The following is a 23,502-nucleotide window of genomic DNA, read 5'->3' on the forward strand; positions in this document are numbered from 1 at the left end:
AAATCACATATGATTTTATACAACTTAAATAAAAAGACTTTACACTGCTTGTGAGCATATGGGTCGGAATCATTTTAAAATAATTGATCTGAAACATGCTTTCATAATATTTAGTCTTCTGGTTCTACTTCAATTACCTGAAATTCTCAAAGAAATCTAAGAGTTGGAGCTGAAGGGACGGGTCTCCACCGGAGACAAGAACAACAGAGAACTGCTCCCTCTCGGCTATTTGTGTTTATGACCATTGGCCCATCTTTATTAAGATGGTTAAGTTCATTGCTGCCTAGAGCTGTGTTGTCATGGAACTGCTTTCAAATGCTTCTTTTGGCCTGTCCAACCCGATACTGGTTCATTGAAACCACTGATGCTCAACCCCTTTTCTACTTCCACTCACCAAACAGTTATTTTGATATGAAGGTCTAAAGAGTGTGTGTTTACAGTAGTTGAGGGTGACAAATTGGAACAATTACAATAAAAAAAAAAGACTAAATAAGCAGAGCATTGAAGTTAATTCAAGCAAAAAAAAATTTTTTTTTTTTTTTTTGGTCTGTGCTGTTTAGATGGTGTAGCCTCCAAAAATCACTGGACAGTTTTTGAGATGATTGTGACTGATTGTGGCAACCTTTGAATAGTTTTCAAGTTTTTGTTCCTTTTTTTCTGTTAACTTGTGGTTGGGATCTGTTGAGATTGAAACATACTAATTAAAGTGACAGAACCAATGTGATGGATGTTTTAATCAGTGGTGAGATGATCAACATTTTGAAAGGATTCTACTTAGCATCTATCCCTGAATTTCTTTTAAAAATCTTCAGTAAGATTAAATTGCACCTTGCATAGGGTATAGGCTTCTTTTAAAAGTCAATATCCAGGAGCGCTTGGAGAAAATGCTCTCCTGTTGTTCTAGAAAGGGGAGCTATATTTATTTCCTCTCCCACACACACATCGAGAACAAACTTAGAGAAGGGATGTGAGAAGGAAGAGAGCCACAATAGGTAGGGGCTACATTGTCCGTTCCATTAGCTACTCAGAGTTTTTTAAGTTAAATATTGAACAGACATACACGAATGCTTAGGACGTATTTAGGAGACATAGAGAAAATCCCTGCTCCCTCTGAAATTTCCGTGTTCTTCCCTGTTACTGGTGCCTTCTTTCCTTTGGAGAGAATACCATCCTGGATTTTGTGCTCTTCTTTTTGATAGCTTTACCCCATGCGTTCGATCCCGTTGCATATTTTCAAACTTTATCCATGTGGCATTTTACAAACACATCTGTTGTCAGGAGGACCCACCACAGGGGACAGCTTGTGTGTTCCCACATGTCAAGGGTGAGGTTCTCCCAAGTAAGTGATCCAAAAGACAGAGAAAGCAGGCAGCAGTTTTTCTGATTTTGACCTTGTCCTGGAAGTCACATAGCATCAATTCTGCCTCGTTCTATTCATAATTAAGTCACTGTGTTTGATCCAAATTCAAAAGGAGGAAAATGGGGCTCCCTGGTTGAAGAAAAGAGCACCAAAGGACCATGTAAGTCATCCAACCTTGGAAGCCTGTGCTTCCTCTTGTCAGCCTTCAGATGGCTGCAGGATTGGCCATCCTGGGCTGCAGCTAATGAGGGACCTCAGGCCAGAAGCACCTAGCCAAGCTGCCTTGAGGTTCCTGACTCACTACCATGAGAGATGATGAGTGTTTGTGACTGTTTTTTTTTTTTTTTTAGTTGTTTATTTATCTGTGGTTTTGAGGATCGAACTCAGTGCTTCCCGCATGAAAAGCAAGTGCTCTGCCACTGAGCTACAGCCCCAGCCCCTGTTACTGTTTTAAACTAGTAGCTTTGAGGGTAATTGGTTTTGTAACACTGGAAAACTAAAATACTTAATTCGTCATCAGTCTTTCTTTTGCTAAGTAAAATGCCATAAATTTCACTCTACAAACTATTTTAGCTGATTTTCTCAGGTTTATTGTGCAGTATTTTTCATCATCATTCAAATGTTTCCTAACTTATGTAATTTCTTCTTTTACTTATGTGCTACTTAGAATTGTGCTTCTTAAATTCCAAATATCCGTTGTGTGTTTATTACTGATTTCTAGCTTAATTTCATCACGGACAGACAGTATAGTCTATATGATATTGTCCTTGAAAATTTTTTGCACCTTGCTTTGTGGCCCAATATGTGGTCAGTAAGCTCATGGGTCAATACCTACTTTATAATCATAGGTGCAATTGACATAGCAATGTCAGCTATGCCCTTCAAACCTAAATTCTGATTATTTTTTTGCTATCCTAAAATGATCAGTTACTGATCATTGTGTTCACATCTACCACCATGATGTTTAGTAGATTTATTTATTTTATTGTTTGCATTAATTCTATTAATTGTTGACTTCTAATTTTAAGATATATGCACACAAACACACTAAATGGATACACAATTTAAAACTGTTGTAGCTTCCTAGTGAGCTCTTTTTTCATTATATAATGATATATTTTTCTCTGTTAATGCTATTTGCCTTAAATCTTTTTTGTCTAATATTTATGTAGCTACACCAATTTTTTTTAGGGATTACATAGAAAATCTACCCAGTAAAAACATCTGACAGTCTCTTAGATGGACCATTCAGTTTATTTATACCCATTATAATCACTCTTATTTTTGGTTTTAAATCTACTTATTTTGTGTTTTCTATGTATTCCACCTTTCTGTTTCCTTTACTTTCTTGCCTTCTTCTGAATTATTATTGCTATATAATAGAAATATATTCTATTTCTATTTTGCAAGTGGTCCCAGAAAGTTTAGCCTGTAGGACTTAACTTGAATCCAAAAATTAATCAACGTGTTTAACTACCATGAAAAATTAGAGGACTTAAAGTACCGTAATTCCTTTAACATACTCCTCTACATATAGGCTGTTGTGAACCTGAACTTTAATTGAATCTTTTTATTTTAACCCCCAAATATATTGTCTATTTTAAACTTAGATTCGGTTACTAAGATCTGTGAATTAAGCTGACCAAAGATGGATTAAGAGGACAAAGGTCTACAAGCCTAATTTAATGTTGATATTTTTACATGGTATGGAGGCTTCACAGAAATGTATAGAAAACCCAAAGAAGCAGTTAGACTTGGGTTCTGGTACTCAGCATTTGAAGAGGCCGTAAAAGTGTCGCTTAAGGTCACAAGATTCTACTAATGCCTTCAAAATGAAAGCTAGCTTCAACGCTTGGCTTTTGTTTTTGTTTTTTTGTATTAGTTTGCTAGAGCTGCCATAATAGCCAAGGACCACAAACTAGGTGACTAAAACAGTAGAAATTTATAGTCTAGTTCAAAATCAAGATGTGGTCAGATTGCTTCTCTCTGAGGGCAATGAGAGAAGGATCTGTTCCAAGCTTCTCTCCTTGGCTAACAGAAGTATCACTATGATCTGTCTGCATCTCAGCGTGACATTTTCCCTATGTATGTATTCATCCAAATTTCCTCTTTTTATGAAGACACGAGTCATATTGGATTAGGGATTTACCCTACTCCAGAATGACCTCATCTTAACAAATTACATCTGCAATAAGCCTATTGCCAAATAAGGTCACTTTCTGAGATTCTAGGAATCAGAACTTCAACATATAAATTTGAGGGCTATGCATTCTATCCATTAAGAAACCCATAAAACAGCCAGGGTTGTGGCTCAGTGGTAGAGTGCTCGACTCTCCTGTGTGGGGTATTGGGTTTGATTCTTAGCACCACATAAAAATAAAGAAGATAAAGATTAAAAAAAAGAAACTCATAAAAATAAAAATAAAGTTTCCTACTTTATTATCAATTCATGGGTATTTAAAATATTTTTGAAAATGTAATTGATCTAGTGTATCTTTTTTTTTTCTAATGAGAGGATTGTTAGGGTATAGAGCATACCATTTTGCCAGACACCCATAGAAAAAGTTGAATGGTGTTGACAAGGTGACTCACTAACAGCAGATTTCTAGAGGCTGCTTCTATCTTGAAGCCCCGGTTCATCCCCCATTACATTGTCCGTGAGATTCTGCAGCTGCACATTAGCCATTTAAGAAGACTCAAAAGTTAAACCTGACATTCAGAACTTGAAACTTGAAGACAGTTATGGGGCTACTATAGTCCTTCAGGTAACTCTATAACAAATGTTCTCTGCAACTGTAGCGCACACCATCCATAACAATAATTTAAAAAACCCCTTCAGTAAGATAAAATTGCACCTTGTATATTATATGGATAAGGAAATTAAAACTGGACATGGTAGTGCATGCCTGTAAATTTCAGCTACTTGGGAGGCTGAGGCAAGGGGATCCCAAGTTTGAGCACAGCCTGGGCCACTTATCGAGAACCTGTCTCAAAATTTAAAAAATATATATTTTTTTTTTAAAAAAGGGCTAGTGTTGTAGCTAAGTGATAGAGTGCCCCTCGGTTCCAATCCCCAGTACTGAAAAAAAAAAAAAAAAGACAGGGAGAGAAATGTGGAATACATTTTAGGAAGGCTTCCACTAAGAATAGTTCCAACCTTAATGGAGTAACTCTCAGCTCTCGGAAAACTCTGCTTAATCAGAAGATGTTATTCATGTAGGGTTAGCCATAGGCAAAGACTTTAGCAGTGCTTTTCAAAATGTGATCTGTCCACAGCTTGCTTCTAAATAAATTATGTTCAGTCAGGAAGGAGGGGAAGAAACTTTAAAATTTCAGATTCCCTGGCTCTAGTCCAAACCTGCTGAATTAGAATCTCTGAGGAAGGGACCCCCCAAACCTGCCTTTCAAACAGCATCCCTTCAGAGGTACAGAACGACAGCTGCCTGGGGTTTTCCTCTCAGATGTAAGGTGTTTTGCTTTAAACAACTTAGGGGGTTTTTTAGTTCTTTTTTTAATTGGTAACATTATAATCATACATGATAGTAGGAGTCATTGTTACATATTTATACATGCACATGACAGAACAGTATCATTTGGTCATTCCTTGGTACTTCCCCTTTCCCTTCTTTCCTCACCCCTCCCTGTCCCTTCTGGTGTCCCTTCTATTTTCATGAATAAATCACTTAATTTTTATTTTTCTTAAACTATATGATTAATAAAGAATTAGGATTTTTACAATGTTAAGCTGGTATTTGAAATGATATTTAATAATATAGTTAAAAAGTGATCAATGGGGAAAAAAAAAGCATTGAATGCCCCAAATGTGTTTAGCATTTATATGGTAAAATTAAACCATTTATATTATTTTAGTTAGGGTACCACAACTGGGCTCTTTACAGCATTTCCTTTCTGAAAGTAATCTTAAACTTCATAGTAAGTACAATGGAGATACATTCTCTTTACCGAGTTTGGCCTTTCTAATATGACCCTTTTTCTTGCCTTCTGTATTATTTAATTCTATGTAATAGAAATTCTCTGTACTGGGAAAAACCACTGTATGAATTCATCTAATCCTCACAGCAAATCCTGTGAGATGGGCAGTGTGATTTGCCTCATCCCTGTTTTTAAGATGAGGATCCTGAAGTTGCAGCTGAGGTTTTAATCCCAGGCAGTCAGACTCCAAAACCTGTGTTCCAACCCACTGTACCATGTGACTTCCAATCAGCAAGTACTTAGTAAGCACCTACTGTATGCCCAGGATGTGACTAGCTGCTACCAAAAAAAAAAAAAAAAAAGAAAGAAAGAAAGTCTGAATCCAAATTCTTATTCAGGACCACATGATTTGAGGTTGGTCACTTCTTACTAAACTTGACATATTAGTTTCTTAATATTCGTTTAAGAGGGAAGTGAGTTACTGTACATCTGTTGAAATTTAGATGGCAACTGAGATGCAGAAGTTGTCTTTTCTTTGCTCTGAAACATGAAGTTGTGCCTTAACCCAAGTGGGTGTTCCTGTGATAAATTGTGACTGTAAAAAATAATGTTTTCCAACACTAGAACTTTCTTGGCTTATACAAATTTACAGCTGAGACTAATTTTGTAGGGTGTTACAGGGGTGGGGTTGAAAAATGGATGGTGCTTATGTATTACTAGTTCGCTAGGTTTTCTATAATTAACCTCATTTTACTTTTCCTTTCAGCATTTTCTTATGTTAACTAGATTCCCATGTTGGCTCTTGCTGGGGGGATGTCCCAACTTGACCTGATTTTTTTTTTTTTAAGAGTTTTCTTTTGAGAACCACAAGTCATGCTTCAGATCCCCAGCCGATGGCTGTTAAGGAGACATTCCTTTTTTATGGGGCTTAGAAAGGAATGGAAAAGAGGAGGAAGTTGGGGAGGGGCAATGGTATCATAATACCTACTTTCACATTGTACCACACTAAGCCACTGACGAGCAAGTTCCTTTTGTGGAGATCAGGCATGGTCTCGGCCAGTACCAGCTCAGAAGGAAACTGAGACTTCTTACTTTATTTGTACTTCTCTTTCCTCCCCTGCTTCTATAGAAACTAGAGGACAGCCCAGACTTCCCAGTCGCCTAGATTGGTGATTACCATTTTTCTGCTAGTTTGTGCATGTATGTCAGGTACAAATGACACTTTAAGTCTCAGGATAGACCAAAGTGGGAACAAAGGAACCTGTCTCAAGGGTCTGATGTGTGCAGAACATTGTCTTCGCTGCAGGTCATGAACAAGACTCCATTTGTAAGGCTAGCCCATTCTACTGATGGTGGAGCGTTCGAGGAATTATTTTCTCCTGATATTTGGAAAGGTAGAATAAAAAAAAAATGTAAAGTAGACCAGGAACATCATTTCAGTTCCTTCTTATCTCCTTTCATGTCAACTCTTGGCCAAACCCAGTGGTTCTGTTCCAGAGAACATGGTGATTTAGGCCAGATGGGCTTTAGAACACATTTGAACCATTTTGCTGTGCTTAGATCCCTGGTGAGGAAAGTTGAAGGTACCCTTCTGGTTTTCTTTTCCAAGTTGTGAGAATGTGTCTGTGTGTTGTGGAGGGATGCTGGGGATCGAACCCAGAGCCTCACACATGCTAGGCAATCACTCTACCACTGAGATAAACCCTTAGCCCACTTTTCCGAGTTTTAAGATATCAGCTTCGATATTTTCGAGTTGAGAATCAAAAACCTTTCCAGAAAGTCATAGACTCCTTTTGGCAACAGTAATGAGTCATCCTTGCTGAGAACAGATAGCTTGCACTTGCAGTTATTGTCTGCAGAAGTTTAACACATACAAAGTTGTATTTCCTGGCACTTGTATGCCCTAGTCACAAGCCACAGAATTTTGCAACAAGGCTGTTCATTAAGATCATTCAATATGATATACCTTGGGTAAGTGTGGTGTGTGTATTGTGTGTGATGGGGGCTGCACCTTCCTGGTTGGCACTGCATTTGTATAGATACCACACTTTGTAACTTTTGTGAGATTCAGGTCATCATATTTAATGTCCATTTTCAAAATGAAACAGCTCACTTGCACATTAATAAATGGTTAATTGAAGGGAAAAGAAATATTGGATTCTGTTTGGGTAGAAGAGGTAGAGAATTTCCATTATTTCTTCTATAGATACCTTGCAAGCTAAAAGCCACCTGGGATTGCCTGGTGAGGTTCTCAATGTCACTAGTTTTTAAGATAGGTTGGTTGACATTTATAGTGGGATTGGTTGTGATGAAGTACAGGGAAATTCCCATCATAGATTCCCATTGGCCAGAGAAGGGAGTCTAAATTTTTTTCACCTCTTGAAAAATTCCTCTTCTGATTTCTGGTTTCACATTGATTGTTTTAAATGAATACATTTAAAGTACTGCTCAGAGGGTACCATTTATCCTTTCATCAGATCAAGAATCTAAGTAGTTTATGATCTAATTAAAATGGTGCTGGAAATATGAATATCATAACTGAAGAGAAGGGAGTAGATTTGAAATTGTAAAATATTAGGGAGCAGTAATGGAGTTGAATGGATTGTTATACCTTTTAATCTTAAAATTATATTTTTTTGTCTTGTGAATTTTCCTCCAAAGAACATCTTTTAGAATTATAATACTATTTCACTGCCCTTTGCTTCTTTCTGCTCTTAGAACTAAATCTTGGGCCTTTAACTCACTGGGGAGCTCTAGTTTTTCTGAAGGCCTTAGATTATGTGTCATTTCCTCTAGAAAGCCTTCTTGCTCTATCGGAGGTGGATGTCCGTCCATCTGTCCCTCTCTCCTCTTCATTCTCGCTCTCATCACCGGGCACATTGTACCATCGCTGAGTGTTTATTCATCTGACTCCTAAAACAAGAGGTTCCTGGAGGTTGCCTCTGCCCCATGGAACATCTTGCATCTCAGCCCCCAGCCCTGACCTGGGCCACAGTGAGCACACGCTCCTTTTCTTTTCCTAACTGAAAGAGCAAACATTTGAGGAAGTGTCTGGAAACCGTAAGGATGTTAAGGAAGGCCAGTTTGTTTGGGAGCTTGGTTTATTCTTCTTCTGTTATCAAAGAAGACACCGTTTTTTTGGAAGACTCAGCTCTCTTCCTTGACGCCTCATGCAGTTACTTGCGTTTTTCTATTTTCCTGAGGCATGTCAGCTTTGCAACCTTGCCTCATGCTCCTCTTTCCTTCCTTATATAAAGCAGTGTTTGGCGCTTATTACATATGTAATTCATGAAAACCCATCTTAACAGTCAGATTTCTAAGACCAGACTGGCAAAGTGAGATGTCTCACATTATGCCATGCTTTAAATTATTGTTTTCCTGGCTGTGCCCCATGGAACATTCCTTTCTTTTGTTTAAAAAATTCTTTATTATCATCTACACATATGCTTTCATTTGACACATGATTCTCTACAGTCACATTGGTGATTTCACTTTACCATTGCTTTAGAATAAGTGACAAAAACACCACCACCGACAAGCCCAAGCCCGTGCAGACACTACCCCCCTCACACTGACGTGATTTCTGAACCCCAATCCCCTCCATGCGCTTTCCTGGAACAATGGCAGAGAAGATCAGAGCTTCCCTTAACTCATATTTGTTCACAGAACTCAATCATATCTATATAAAATGTTCATTGATTACTATACAGTCCCTAAAGGAAGAAAATAGGAATAAAATGGTTTGTAACTTCTAACTTGTCAGAAATTCAGTTGCCAATAATAATGACAAAACACTCACTTTGCTGATATTTAGTGAGCACTTACTGTGTTCCGACCACTGTTGGTTAGGGAGGAGAACAATCATTTTGGTTAGAGATTGTTATTGTTCCAAAGAAACAGGCTTAGAGAGGAAAGTCACTTGCCTAGTGGCAGGCAGTTATCAAGTGGTGGACTCGGAATGTTTGCCTCTCAGCTTCTAACAGCTTGTGTCAAAGATCCCAGCAAGCACTTTCCCTGCCACATTTTAAGAGGGATTTTAGAAAGTGGTAATACGAGAAACCTATTGTTGAACACCAGGTTAAACCAGGTACAATACTAACATGCTCTCTCAGTCTGTTTGATAATACCAAGAGGAAACAATTGTGTCTTCATTTTGTAGGTAAAACGGAGGCACACGGAGATGAAGAAATTCAAAATCACAAAGCTATTAGATAGCTAAGCCCAATTCACGATTATACCTCTGCTCTTGCTGTTGTATTCTAGAATGTGTTCAGAATACGCGGGGTCTGGAAACCAGGTTATATCCCTGAGAAAAATGGGGATGTGTTATGATTTGGCTGGGAGACGTCTCTCAAAAACTCCTGTGTTAGCCCAGGAAGAGTCAGAGGTGAGATGATTAGATTATGAGAGCTGTAACCTCATCAGCCTACCCTAGTGGGAATGGACTAACCAGGTGGTGACCATGGGCAGTGGGGCATGGCTGAAGGAGGCGGGTCACTGGGGGATGCATCTTCCCAGCGGCCCCTTCCCCAATCTCTGCTTCTTTTTTTTTTAAATTTTTATTTATTTATTTTTAGTCATACTTGACGGTAGAATGTAACTTGACATATAATACATACATGGAATGTACATCCATCCATCATATTGTCCATCTCTGCTTCTTGGCTGCCGTAAGGTGAGCAGCCCTCCTCTACCGCACCCTTGCGCCATGATGTTCTGCCTCACCTTGGGCCTAAAGCCATGGAGTTCCCCCACCACATACGAAATCTCTGAGACCATGAGTCAAAATAAACTTTTCTTCCTCTGAGTTATTCTTGTCCGGTATTTTGGTCCCAGGATATTTGTTAACTGACACAGTATGTTCTGCTGGTCAATGATTGAGGGGAGGAAAAAGTCTTCAAATATCTTCTGTCAATTAGAAGAAGGATCAGACATTTTCTTTTGCTCCCAAAGGTGCGAGTGTCTCCCGTAGGCCTTTCTCTTTCTGCCCTCTTGGAGCCTGAGGAGACCTGTTGTAAACAGGACCTTCTGAAAGGCGGATGTGTCTGGCAGGCTATGTGCAAGGCCATTTTATTCTGGCTGTAAGTGGGGTCTCCAGAGTCAAACGGAGCACACAACACTTCTTAAAATTGAAGGCATTTATTCCAGAGACAAAACTGAATTCTACCTGGGCAAGAGCTGGGCTCATGTGTACAAAGCCAAAGATATTACCCTGACTCTCCGTGGCCAACCAGACAAAACCAAAGTAATCTTGGGAAAGGTAACTCCTCGTGTCCGTGGAAACAGCATCAGGGCTCGGGCCAAATTCCAAAGCAATCTTCCTGCTAAAGCTGTTGAGGACACAGAATCCGTGTGATGCTGTCCCTCTCAAGGATTTAGACTAACTAAAATAAATAAAAATTGATTTGTGTTTGGTAAAAAAGAAGTGTCTCTTACAAATGTAGGCAATCTAATTCCTGAAAGTGCCATTGCAGTTGCTTGCTTCTAGGAATTTTATTTAATTAAAAGTGGAAACTGAATGTGTACTTCAAAGTTAGGACAAATCAAATCTGAATTCAGTTAAAGCCCCCAAACGGCACCTGTTAACACGCGCCATCTATTGTATTACAAGGAGCGACACCTTCAGAGTATCAGAGGAGAGACCCTCAGGTCAGTTTAGAATCTGCCAGAATGAAAATAAAAGCCATCTTTATATTTTTGTCCATCTAGGAATAGGATGTCAGCTGTTCTGAAGGAAGATGAGGTCCCTCGAGGTATGGGAGGACTTAGTGTTCAGGGCCTCCACAAGGCTGAGAACCCTGGGCAAGTCACCTAGTGATCCTGCCACAACATGGGGGGAGGAGGTGAGGGAGAGTGGACTGCTACTTGGGAAGTCCTTGGCACTCGTGGAGGAGGGATGGAACCTTAACTAACAAGACCTGGTGAGAGGTGGAGCACCCAGGGGAAGGGGACCCGTGGAGAATCAAGAGACCCACTGTTAGCCAGTGGCTTCTGATCATGGTACAGCAGCGGCTGTTAACCAGGCCGGGGAACCTTGGAAGACAAACCAGGGAAGGTCTGCAGGTGCCAGGGAAAGTCGGCAGGTGACTTCATAATATTTACTTTCACATGGTCTCGTGTTGACTTCTGGCAAGAAAAAGACCAGGTGGATCTTCTCATTCTTTCCTTTCCTTGGAGAATAACTGTGGGTGCTCTTGCACCTATGAAGAAAAGGATAAAGGATGATTTCTTTCCCACATCGAAAAGGCACTTGGTTTCTAATAGTCTGTAAGACTGCATACTCCCAGAGGTGCTGGGAGAGGTGGCTTTTTGACTAATTCCACTTTGGAAGACAGACCAGGTTAAGTCTGAGTAACTAACTGACTCTTCCATCCCCCACTCCCATCTCTCCCTCTCTTCCTTCCTCATTTCCTTCAGTCAGCAAATACTTGCTGAGCACCTTTTGTATCCCAAGCACTTGCTGGGTGCTCGGAATCCAGTGCTGTACATAGGATCCCTGCCTTCTTGGAGGTTACAAACTCATACTAATTTTTAAAAAATTCAATCACAAATTGAGATGTGTGTAGAAGGTGCACCAAGAAGTTATAACAGAGAGGTTGGTTTAGATGGGTGCAAGGGAAGGATTCTGTGAAGGAGTAACACAGCAAATTAGTCTGAGGATCATGTGGTCTAGGGTGAGAATTGGCAAATGGGTCTAAAGGCCAAATCTGACTGTCGCCTATTTCTGTGTGAAACAGTGCCACATCATTTGCCTGGGTATTCTTGGGCTGCTTTTGCCAATCAAGGGCACATCTGAGTAGCTGTGACAGAGGCTGTGTGGCCTGCAATGTCTAATATACCTACTGCCTTGCTTCTCAAAGAAAAAATAGAATATGTGAAAATAAAACCTAGGCATCTTTTAAACAGAGAGGGCTAGAGCCTTTGCATAACAGATCTTTGTGAGAACAAAGTACTTGGATGTGATAGTAATATGTCTCTTCATGAAGTAGATTTTCAGCCCACAGGAAGCTTTTCTCAGAACTTGAGATTGCATATTAAAATGGATTTTCTCTTTGTGGGGTAGGGGGTATAGTATACCACTATACTATAGCTTCATATAGAGAATCAAGACTGTTTTTTTGTTCTGGAGAATAAACCCAGATGTGCTCTATCACTGAGCACATCCCTAGCTCTTTTGGAGACAGGTCTTACTAAGTTGCTGGAGCTGATCCTGAATTTATGATCCTCTTGTCTCAGCCTCCTGATCACCTGGATTACGGGTGTGCATTGCTATGCTCAGCTGGAATCAGACTATGTTGGTCTCAGATCATGACTTTATCACTTAGGAGCTGTGTTACTTGTTCTTATTACTCCTCAGATCCTGTCCGTAGGACAGAGACACTCATACTGCCTCCCCCATACAGCTATGGTGAAATGACATGAGATTAACCTAAGGAACGTGTTTAGCACAGTGACTGATACACAGTCAACACTTCATATATAATCAACCTTATTATCAAGATACAAAACTATTTTCATCAAATCACCCATTGGTTTTTGTAATGTCGTCCCATAAACCATGTTTATTGTTTGGGTTTCACTTTCAATCCTAATCTAACAATTTTTTTTTCAAAGTCTCAGGATAAACCAAAGTGGTGACCTGTCGCTATTTCACAATCTTTTGACAGTGATTTTGTAATACTTGGAAAATTTTAGCATGTATACAAAACCAGTCTGTTTCCCTCTGGAAGTTTGGGGAGTTTGCCTCCTGGGTCTCCCCCTCCCTCCGTGCTGTACTCTGGGGGAGCTCTTCCTACTGAACTCCCATCCTTATTCCCGATGGCTTGTGGTTTCGCATCCTTAATGCCACAGAGGCTTGCCTTCCTCCTCCTGGCCCCCTCTGCCTATAGCCCTGACCTGTATCAATCCTCCTCCATGCCAACCCCTCCTGGACCGCAGCTCTCGGGTTCATGGCAGGGTCTACTCTTCCATCTTTTCTGATTTTCTCTTCCTTTGCGATCTACAGTCTTTGCATTGACCTGACAGCTTCCCCCATTCCCGTCCCTTCATCCATTTTTCCATGAGGTTTGTGCCCAGGCTTCAGATTCCTCTCTGCTGACCTGCAGAAGTGCGGGGGTGAGGAGGGATTGATTCTAAAGCCCCAGGCAACAGGGCGAGGGTGGAGCCGGCTGCCTGGCTCGCTCGCCCTCCTTGGCTGTCCCCTTCCCCTTGGCTGTCCAGGCCTTCCCTTAAAATGCCTGTTTGGTGACCAGCTGTCACTGAGCAGAGTTGGATGGGCATTGCGGAGCACACCAGCAAAGCACGGGCGTGCAAGTTTGCACACAGGACACACAGTGGCTCCTTGTCGTGGTGAAAATCGACACCAGCCAGGTCAAGAAAACAAAAATCAGAACAGTTAAAACAGAAATCAGGTGAGGTGTGTTCTCAGCTTCTGCTTTTAGATTCCTTTGGGGCTTTCCATAGACTGTATGGTTTGGGGGAAAATATGCCAAACTGATGTTCTCAACCTGGCGACACAGGAAGCCGAGACATCCAATGATCATGCCACAGCTGGAAAGTGCCTTAGAGATTGTGTACTTTGTTGCCATCATTTGATAGAAGATCCACGGAGGGAGAGAGGTGCTGACAGATGTAAGCCTGCTGGGGACATGCTTGTAGGCAGCAAAGTTTCAATGAACCAAATGAATGTTGTTCCCCCATTTTTAAAATTTTTCTTTTAAATATATATTTTTATAGCCGGGTTCGGGGGTGCACACCTGTAATCCCAGCAGTTTGGGAGGCCAAGGCAGGAGGATCGCCAGCTCAAAGACAGCCTCAGCAATTTATTGAGGCACTTAGCAACTCAATGAGACCCTGTCTCTAAATAAAATATAAAAAAGGGCTGGGGATGTGGCTCAGTAGCTAAGCACCCCTGGGTTCAATCCTCAGTACCAAAAAAAAAAAAAAAAAAAAAAAAAAAATATATATATATATATATATATATGTACATATATATACACATATATGTGTATTTATATATAACATATATTGTATAAAACATATTTTAAAATATGCATATATTTAAATACATTTAAATACATAGACTCATGCATATATAAACATGTAATTTTATGTACATGTGTGACTTGGATCTCCTCCTTTCCCTGAATCCTTCCACAAACAGTATTAAAAACCCTGTATGAATCTTCCCATATCTTTTATCAGATACATAAATACATGGTAAGGTTTCTTGGTCACTGTTTATGAACAAGAGGACCATGTGATACACGTTTTTCTGTATTTTGTTTTCCTCACTCATGACCTCATGGAAATTCCTCAGAGTGCACTGGCGTAGTCTAGTTTGTTTATGGGCAGACACAGCCCAAGGACTGCACTCTGCGTTGATCAGTTCTCCTGGTGACGGCCTTCGCTTTCTTTCCCAGTTTGTCTCTATGCTCCCTGATTAAATATGTCCTCGTGTTCTTATTTCTGTGAGGCAGGTCCAGGAAGAGGGGTTGCTGGATAAATGCATTTATAATTTAATAGATGTTGCCAGATGAATTTCCAGGTGGACTGTCAAGTTTCACATTTCCAGAGTGGGTGAGTGTAGGAGAGCACCCTTTATCTGTGTTCCTCCGGGCAATAGGTCTTTTGGCTCTTTATTTGTTCTGACAAGATGACAACGTGGCCTTTCCCTGACTGCCAGTCTGAGCAGGTTACCCGATATTTATCAGCATTTGGATTTACTTTTTTGAGAATTGTCCATCAGTGTTCTTGACCCATTTTTATTTGTTCATGCTTTTCTTGTTCTTTTTTCAGTAAAAGCTCTGTGAAAACTTATATATTGCCCTTTACAATATCTATATATCTATATCTTTTATATATTTAGAGGCATTATTTTGTGTGTTTGGTGGGGATTGAACCTGCAGCCTCATGCATGTTAGACAAACATTCTACCAAATTCTACCACATCCCTGGCCCAATTAAAAACTTTTAAAATAAAATCATCTCTTACCTGTTACCAGTACTGATTGTTATTATTAGCCTTTAATTGTAGCCTTTAATATATTTTGCCAAGCAAGGATGTTTGATTTTTATACAGCCAAATATATCCATCTTTTCTCTTATGGTTTTTGGATTTCCTGCCTCTGGTAAGAAGATTTCCCATAATCTTAGACTATATATATATAATTTCCTAATTTTTGAAAGTTTTTATGTTGTTATTCTTTTAATATTGAAGTCTGTAGTCTGTGTGGAAATCATGTTCATTTATATTGTATGTCAGCGGCTCAGCATTTTCGCTTGATGGGTAACCAGTTGTGCCGGCACTGTTTATGAAATAATCTAACTTTCCCACTGAATATAAAAATTACATATGTGTGTGTGTGTGTGTGTGTGTGTGTGTGTGTGTGTGTGTTTGAGGTTATCTAGGTATTTTCTTTTCTTTTCCATTGGTCTATTTGTTTATTCCCGTGTGGATGAAATTTTGATTTATAGTAAATTACAGATTTTTTTTGTTGTATATTTGTATATCTGATTAGAAAAATTTTCTCTTACAATTCATTCATTTTAGATTTGACATTCATATTCATATTATGTCTTGACTTTTTTTAGAAATAGATTCTTACTTGTGGAGCTTCCATTCATTATAATTAATTAGCCCCTAATGCCTGCTGGGATTCTAATTACAACCACATTAATTTAAAGGTTATTTTAGAAAATATCATTGAACTATTACAAGTCATATTCCATGGGCAGGCTTTTTTTAATATTTACTTATTTTTTAGTTGTAGTTGGGAACAATACCTTTGTTTTATTTATTTATTTATTTTTTATATGGTGCTGAGGATCGAACCCAGGGCCTTGCACACGTTAAGCGAGCACTCTACCCTTGAGCCCCAGCCTGAGCCCTCCATAGGCGATCTTAAGAATTCATTTTAGAGACCAGTCTCATGCTCTCAGGGATAGGCTCAGCATTGTCACATGTGCTCCCTCTCTGAGTGGAGGACACAAAGGAAAGTACTGTTAGCTGCAGAGAGCCCAGGGCCAGGCTCTGCTGAGTCCTCCCTTTACTCATGATCTGTCACCTTAAACAAGATGCTGCTTGTGAAATGTCCTCAACTGTAACCCAAGAAATAAAGGTCACACACAGTGGAGCCTGCCAACATCAGGAACCTAATGTTCTCATATGTGACACATGGACAGATGGAGACGGTGTCTTCCAAAGGATGCACACATGTTGGATTTTAACCTGGAGACCCACACTATTTACACATTAGCACTTACTATCACTAGTACTGATTATAGGTCTGCAGTGATTGATACGCCATTACACTTATTTATCATGTAAGTGCTGCCTGTTGTAGGGAAGTGACCGGACAGAAGTCCATTCTAGCTCTATGATTCCATGTGTCTTCCTTAGTCACAGAAATACCACTAGAAGCTGGGAATACCCAAGAGGCACTTACTTATAACAAACTCACTACCATAGGAAACACATGCGTGCATACACACACACTCACACTGATTCATCCGAAAGCTCTGACACAAGAATTGGCGTTTTTTTTGTCTTAATTTCCTCTTTCTATATTTTACCATAAGGGAATCAGATCATTGCACCAATTCTTTCAAATAAGTCCATGGAATGAGTTAATTACATGTGATTCAAGTCCATAGCCACTACTGGGATTGTCCACAAGTACTGGGGCACCTAAATTCATGAAATATTTTCTCTGTTTTTTTTTTTTTTTTCTTTTTGGGAGAGGGTACGAGCTGAGTGAACAGCTTCTTGCTAAAAATATACCAGGTTGTTGTAAGACTGTATCCTGTTTGGAAATGATCTCATCTAATGTGTCTGTTGGCGGTTGGCAATTTTCGACCACACTGAACAGAAATATTATGAGATGGCATTGTTGTTAGAGAGTCTCAAAGCTAGCACTGCAGGGATTCCTCACTGCCCATAAGGTAGAATTTGTGAGTAAGATCTAATTGTCAAGGGGCTTAAACTTGAACTAGCGTTAATCTGTTCGGGGACTTGTTGCAAGCCACTTGATTTCTTATTTTTGTGTATTACTCTAACCCTGAGATCATTCTAAGAGATAAACTGTGCCATGTGTATAATGATGAATTAGAGAAGTCAGATCTCTCCCTTCATTGTTCATTTAGAACAGATCCTTTTGGTAATCATGCTGTTTGAACCTGGCCAGGTGAACAGGGACATGCTCTCTTTCATTGCCTCCCTCCTTTCCCCTCAGATGAACAACTACCTCTTAAACCATGAGCTGTGTTGTTCAATCAGGCAGCCACTGGACATGTGCAGAGTCCAAACCAAAATATAAGTATAAAAGGCACACCAGGTTCTGCAGACTTATTACTAAAAAGGATGTAAAATATTTCATTAATTTTTATAGTGATCAGTTGCATATTTTTCATATTTGGGGTTAAAATATTAAAATCAATTTTACCTATTTTTATTTTTTGATGTGGCTACTGTTAAATTTAAAATTGCACACATGGCTTTCATTGTATTTCTACTCTATAAACTAGAGTCTCTTTGCCCTTTCATTTCCCCTGCTACTGCTCCAAGGAAGGTCTTTACATATAGATGATGATGATGATGGTGATAATGATGAGTACTGGGGGTTGAACCCAGGGGCACTTTACCACTGAGCTATGTCCCAGTCCTTCTTATTTTTTAGATTTTGAGACAGGACCTTGCTAAGTTGCTGAGGCTGGCCTCAAACTTGAGATCCTCCTGCCTTAGTCTCCCAAGTCAATGGAATTACAGATGTGAGCCACCATGCATGGCTTAAAACTAAGATTATTTCATGCAGCTGAGAGAATGAAGTGTGTGCAAAGGTACTTGTGTGCATGTGTGTGTCAGGGTCGGAGTGGGAGAAGGTTCCATGGGAAGCATAAGGGGCAAAAGAAGAGAAGCAAGCTGTTTGGGCCAGTTGGGCTGGGCTGCCACCCACCCTTGGCTTCAAGTAAGAAAGAAAATAATAGCCCGCACAAATCAGGGCCTGAGAGGGCAGATTTGCTTAAAATGGGATTAATCGCTGGAACATCGGGCTCAGCTGAATTCCAAAGTAAGTGCACACAACGCTTCCATAACTTCAGCACAGAAGCAAACAGAAAGTCTTAAGATTCCTCAGTTAACAAGAACAATCCCAAACTGACCTGTATCCCGACTGATAGTCCTGATTTGGTCAAAGGGTATGTGATTATATTTGTTCTGCAGCCCTTTACGAGAGACAAAGTTCTGGTGGAGATAGGATTTCTTAAATGGGCTGAGAGTTTTTATGCAAAAAAAAACCAAACTAAGATGGTACTTTTTCTCATAAAGTGAATGATTTTATCAATCACGATGCTTTTGTTAAATGTTTAAAAGAATATTAGACACTGAGTCTAGTTTTTCAAAGGAAAAATGGAGGGCGGGTATTTTAGAGACCAAGCTCACGTAACCATCTTAGTTAATGATTTCATGTTTCGTTGGTCAGTTTTACTACAGTCTTGTCATAGGTCATGAAATGGCAATCTTGAATATTTGCTCTATTTTATTAGCTTAGTTACTTAGCCCCTATGGTAAGCCCAGGGTCGTAACCACGACATGAACTGTTACTCAGGGAATTGGGAGGGCAAAGAGACTCTGGAACAAACCCTGCCCAGAAGAAAATAATGAAAGGCACATATGTCATTGCTAACAGTTACGTGGATCACTTTATGCAGCTTAGAGAAAGATAAGTATTGGGGAGAGAAAGAGAGAGAAGGTTTGACGGGAAGAAAAGGTCACTGTGGCCTTGAAGCTGGAACTTTCTGCCCCAGAGTTGGAATCGTGTCGTGGAAAGCACTATCTGAATGTGAATAAAACCAGCGGTACTTTAAGATGGTCACAGAATTAACTGTTTCATAGCCAAAAAAGGAGATTCACAGTTAGCATGTCTTCTGAAATGAGGAAATTAGGCCCAGAGAAAGAGAGTAACTCGCCTCAAGTGTCACAGCAAAAGTGTCAGGAGGAGAAATAGCACCCAGTTCACCCCGTTTTGATTTTCACTGGACCCTGAGCTGTAACCTACAGGGACAGCCTCTGTCCTCGAAGACATGACTGTGTGATGGGACACAAGTTCATCCAGCTGTGTCACGGGTGACCTCTCCACTTTCCAATGCATGTGCATGTGTGCTGTCCGGGATCTGGCTGTCAGGGTGGGGAGCAGGAGGTAGTAGTCACACACACTTGCAAGGACCTCTGGGACAGGCCCCAAGGTGCTCCAGGACGGGAGGGGTTTTTCACCCTCTATTTATAAAAAGCAAGACACAGGAAGGAGGCAGTGGAGTCCTCTTTTGAGTAAACCACACTGAACAGTCTCTGTCAGGAGGAGAGGTAAAGACTGGGCTCTTCGGTTGAAATCCCACGGAAACCCCCCGTGCTGGGCTCAAGCTCCAGAGAGATGCACATGCACCTTGCGTGTTGGGACTGTGGAGCCTGCTGTGGTCTGGCAGCTGCCCCTGCTCGTGGGAACTCTCTCAGGTTCTAAGAGGCAAACTGCCGCAGTGCCATCTTGGCTCTGGAGAGGCAGATATCACCCATGGTCATGAGAGGATAAGTTAAAAAAAAAATTCATTGAATTAGCATGCATCTTCCAAAGGATAATTACAGCATAACATTTACAAACGTCAAGCCACAAATACAAAAATCTCCTATAATTCACTTTTCATTTCTTATTCATTCCCTTTCAATCCCTGCTCACACGGTTGTGCATTTCACATTGCTTAATCAGCTCAGATATGTCATTGCATAATGTCATGGCAATTAAAAAAAATCATCCTGAACTACTTTTCCATGATATTTCTAACTCATCACATGTTATTTTAGTGCCTGCGTAATATTCCATTCAGTAATCCTATCTTGTTTTGCTTAAATTTGTTGTTAGCTAAGTTATTAAATGACATCCTCCTTGGCCTTTACTGAAAATGATTTTGAATGCTTAGAGTTTCACAATAAAATCATGTAGTTGATCTTAAGTGCAAAACCACACGAATTGAATCCCTTAGTGAAACAACACATACTGACACACCACACAGGCCTTCAACCATCCCAGCAGCAAAATGCTTTCTGAGTATCTTTTGGTTTTAAGCAATTAGGCAAAATTGTTGTGCATCATGGACTTTGCTCACACAGAAATTAAAACATACTCCATTGAAGCACTGTTCCTTCTTGTACTAGGTCAGGAATGTAGACCTATTTTTATTAGTACATGACTTCTCAGGCTTCCATTTACAAAAAAAAAAAAAAAAATTAACTGGGCTGAGGTTATGACTCAGTGGTTGAGTGCTTGCCTCACGTCTGTGAGACCCCGGGTTCGATCCTCAGCACCACATAGAAATAAATAAAATAAAGGTACTGTGTCCAACTACAACTTTAAAAAAAATATTAAAAAAATTATCTGTTTTCTAAGAACCTGATTACTAAATTGTTATTGTCCCTCAAAACCTAAGGAGGGACTGGGAAGTCTGCCAACTTCGTCACCTTCCTAATCAGGACAGGTGATGGTTTTCCAGGAGTCCGTGGCTGCCATTCCTACTTCTTTCAAAAAGAATGGAGCACAGTCGATTTAATTTTTTGGTCTTCGGGGAAAAGTCACAAATAAGGAAAGTGAGTTATATTACCCTAGACAATAGACTGCTGGAGTTAAGAAGCTTAAAGTAAGGTTAGCTCCTTTTAAAAGTTGAGTCTATATCAGACAAGAAATTTTTTTTGTTATTTTTATTTGTATTGGTAAACTAATAAAATTAATTTTTTGACCTTGAGCAATGACATGAACTTCTTTGTTTTCAGTTTTCCCCTTTTTTTTACCTGGAATGATTACCTCTGGTTAACTTGTCTCATGAAAATTGCTGTATGAATCAAACGAGATGGTGTAAACTGTAAAATCTCTTGACAAGTTCAAGGTTGAGGCTGTCACCCACCATGGGTGGTGACGATGAGTGGGAGATCCCCAGACAGCATCATTAGTGCTGTGCCCTGTAGGTGCCATCTGGTCATGGATATGGAGAAGGGACGCCTGTTGGTGCCAGTGATTTGTTCTCTAGTGTCATTTTATCATCTGTCTTTACTTACAAAAGTGTGCTGTCACGGATGTGGGTAAGAGGAACTCTGGGTTCTGTGTTCAGATGGTAGAGTCACCCACAGAACCAGTCAGGAAGAAATTCTCTAACACTTCTGTGTGTCATGACCACACACTGTCCCCTATTCCAGGAATAAAAGAAAACTATCCAAAAATGAAGGACCAGGGCTGGGGCTGGGACTCAGTGGCAGGGCGCTTGCTTAGCACATGTGAGACACTGGGTTAAATCCTTAGCGCCACATAAAAATAAAAATAAATAAATAAATAAATAAAGACAGACATTCTGTCCATCTGTAACTACAAAAAAAATGATAATAATAAAATTTTTAAACAAAGGAGCAGTCTGTGACCAGAAGAGTATCTTCCTCTTTTGAAAACTCGGGCCTGGGGTAAGCCACACCACTCCCCACAATGTCACTGAAAGATAACCCAACCTGTGCATTGCCACAGCTGCCTTTTAAACTTTACGTGGTAGCTGCTTTTCAACTTACATTTTAAACAGGGGATGAGATAGTTTTCATTTGTTTTTCTGAAGCTTTTGAGTGTCGTCTTTTTTTCTCTCCTGAATACGTTTCAGTAGCATCTCCTCAGATAGCTACGAGAGGACCGGGAGAGAGTTCTGCACTCACTGTCTTAGAAAACAAATCTGCTCAGATAAAGCCTCGGATATTTGTCCTGGGAGGAGAGGAAATAACTGATGGAGTCGTTATTCCTGTCGGCCTGGTTCTGCCCAGGTAGCGGAGGCACAAAGGACAATAGATTATCAAAGGCTGGTGGAGGACTTCCATGAATCACAGCTTCAGGGCACAGGGTATTTTCCTGGTATTCAGAAAGAAGCAAGTTATGACAATAGCCTTACTTTTGGGGAGAAACTAGAGCATAGGTCATTTTAATTTTTTTAAGCCTTTGGTGGGAAAAAAAACTTAAGGTAAAGGGAACTCAGATCATTTATGCTAGAGAAGAGGCTGTCACATTCAAGATGCAGACCACAGAGCCACTAAGTAAGTATTCAAAAGGAGACATGAGATCAACCAGGGTTACAGCTGAGGACTGATGTCTGGTGATGAGGGCTTCAAGGGAGGAGGGCGGTCCTCCTCCACGGGCAGAGCTCTGGTTGTTTGGAATGGTGTGTGGAACTGGTGACAAAGGTCGACTCTTTACCCACATACTTTTTAAACAAAGCTCATCATAACATTATTTTTAAGCATCGCTTTGAATTGGGTACATTGGTGTAAAGCGGGTGGGCATTGGTAAAAGGGACATTTCCTAACCTATTAATGGGAGAACAAGGTCATCAAGAGCCTAACCATTCAAAAGCCCAGTCTTCTCCTCTAGGTTATTTTCTCTCCACACTGTGGTCCTTAAACCACCTGCCACAGAATCACCTGGAGAGCTTGCTGAGTTGCAGATTCCTGGGTCCCATCCAAGACCTGCTGACTCAGAACCTCTGGGGCAAGGTGGAGAATGGAATTAATAACCAGCACCACGGGAGACTGAGGTGCTTGGGAATGACTCCCTAAGGCTGGGCAGAGGAGGGTTCTCAGTGGGTTCCTAGACCTGCAGTCTTAGCCTCACTGGAGTTTGTTAGATATGTGGATTCTTGGTCCCTACCCCAGGCCCACTGGGTCACTCTGGGGCTGGGATTAAGCCTAGGGGATTTTGAGGCTCACTGAGGTCTGAGATACATTAGGTAGAATATATCAGTTCCCTTCCAGAGCTCCTTCTAACAGTAGGGAAGGGGCTCACTATGACCCTCTGATTTAGTTGCAACACTTGAGCTTTGTTTGTAACCATGAAATTTCAGATTAGAAGATTTAGCCCAGTACTCCCTCTGGTGTTTTAATCCCCCCCTTCCTCCCTCCCTCTCTCCTTTCTTCCTTCTTCCCTCCTTCCTTTCTTTGATTAATAAATGCTATGTGCTAGGGGTTGTACCGTGGTGAATACAAACAGTAGCCCCATCTTGAAACTTGCAGTCGAAGGGAAAATCGTATTTCACATGATTATAGTAATCATAAAATTATCGCCATAGGCACGGGCTGCCATGATAGTGTATAATAATAGGATCTGAGCAAGTCTGTACACGTTCTACAGGGTTACTCGGCCCTG

At 40.4% G+C, this 23,502-nt stretch overlaps 1 protein-coding gene and 1 pseudogene across 1 annotated transcript in view; both read left to right on the plus strand.

The window, feature by feature from the left end:
• Positions 1-23,502, plus strand: part of Niban1 (niban apoptosis regulator 1) — a 138,619-nt gene that overhangs the window by 76,909 nt on the left and 38,208 nt on the right. The window lies entirely within an intron of this gene.
• Positions 9,609-10,672, plus strand: LOC113185624 (large ribosomal subunit protein eL33 pseudogene; annotated as a pseudogene).

The sequence above is a fragment of the Urocitellus parryii genome, chromosome 9 (assembly GCF_045843805.1).
Source record: "Urocitellus parryii isolate mUroPar1 chromosome 9, mUroPar1.hap1, whole genome shotgun sequence".
NCBI lineage: Eukaryota > Metazoa > Chordata > Mammalia > Rodentia > Sciuridae > Urocitellus > Urocitellus parryii.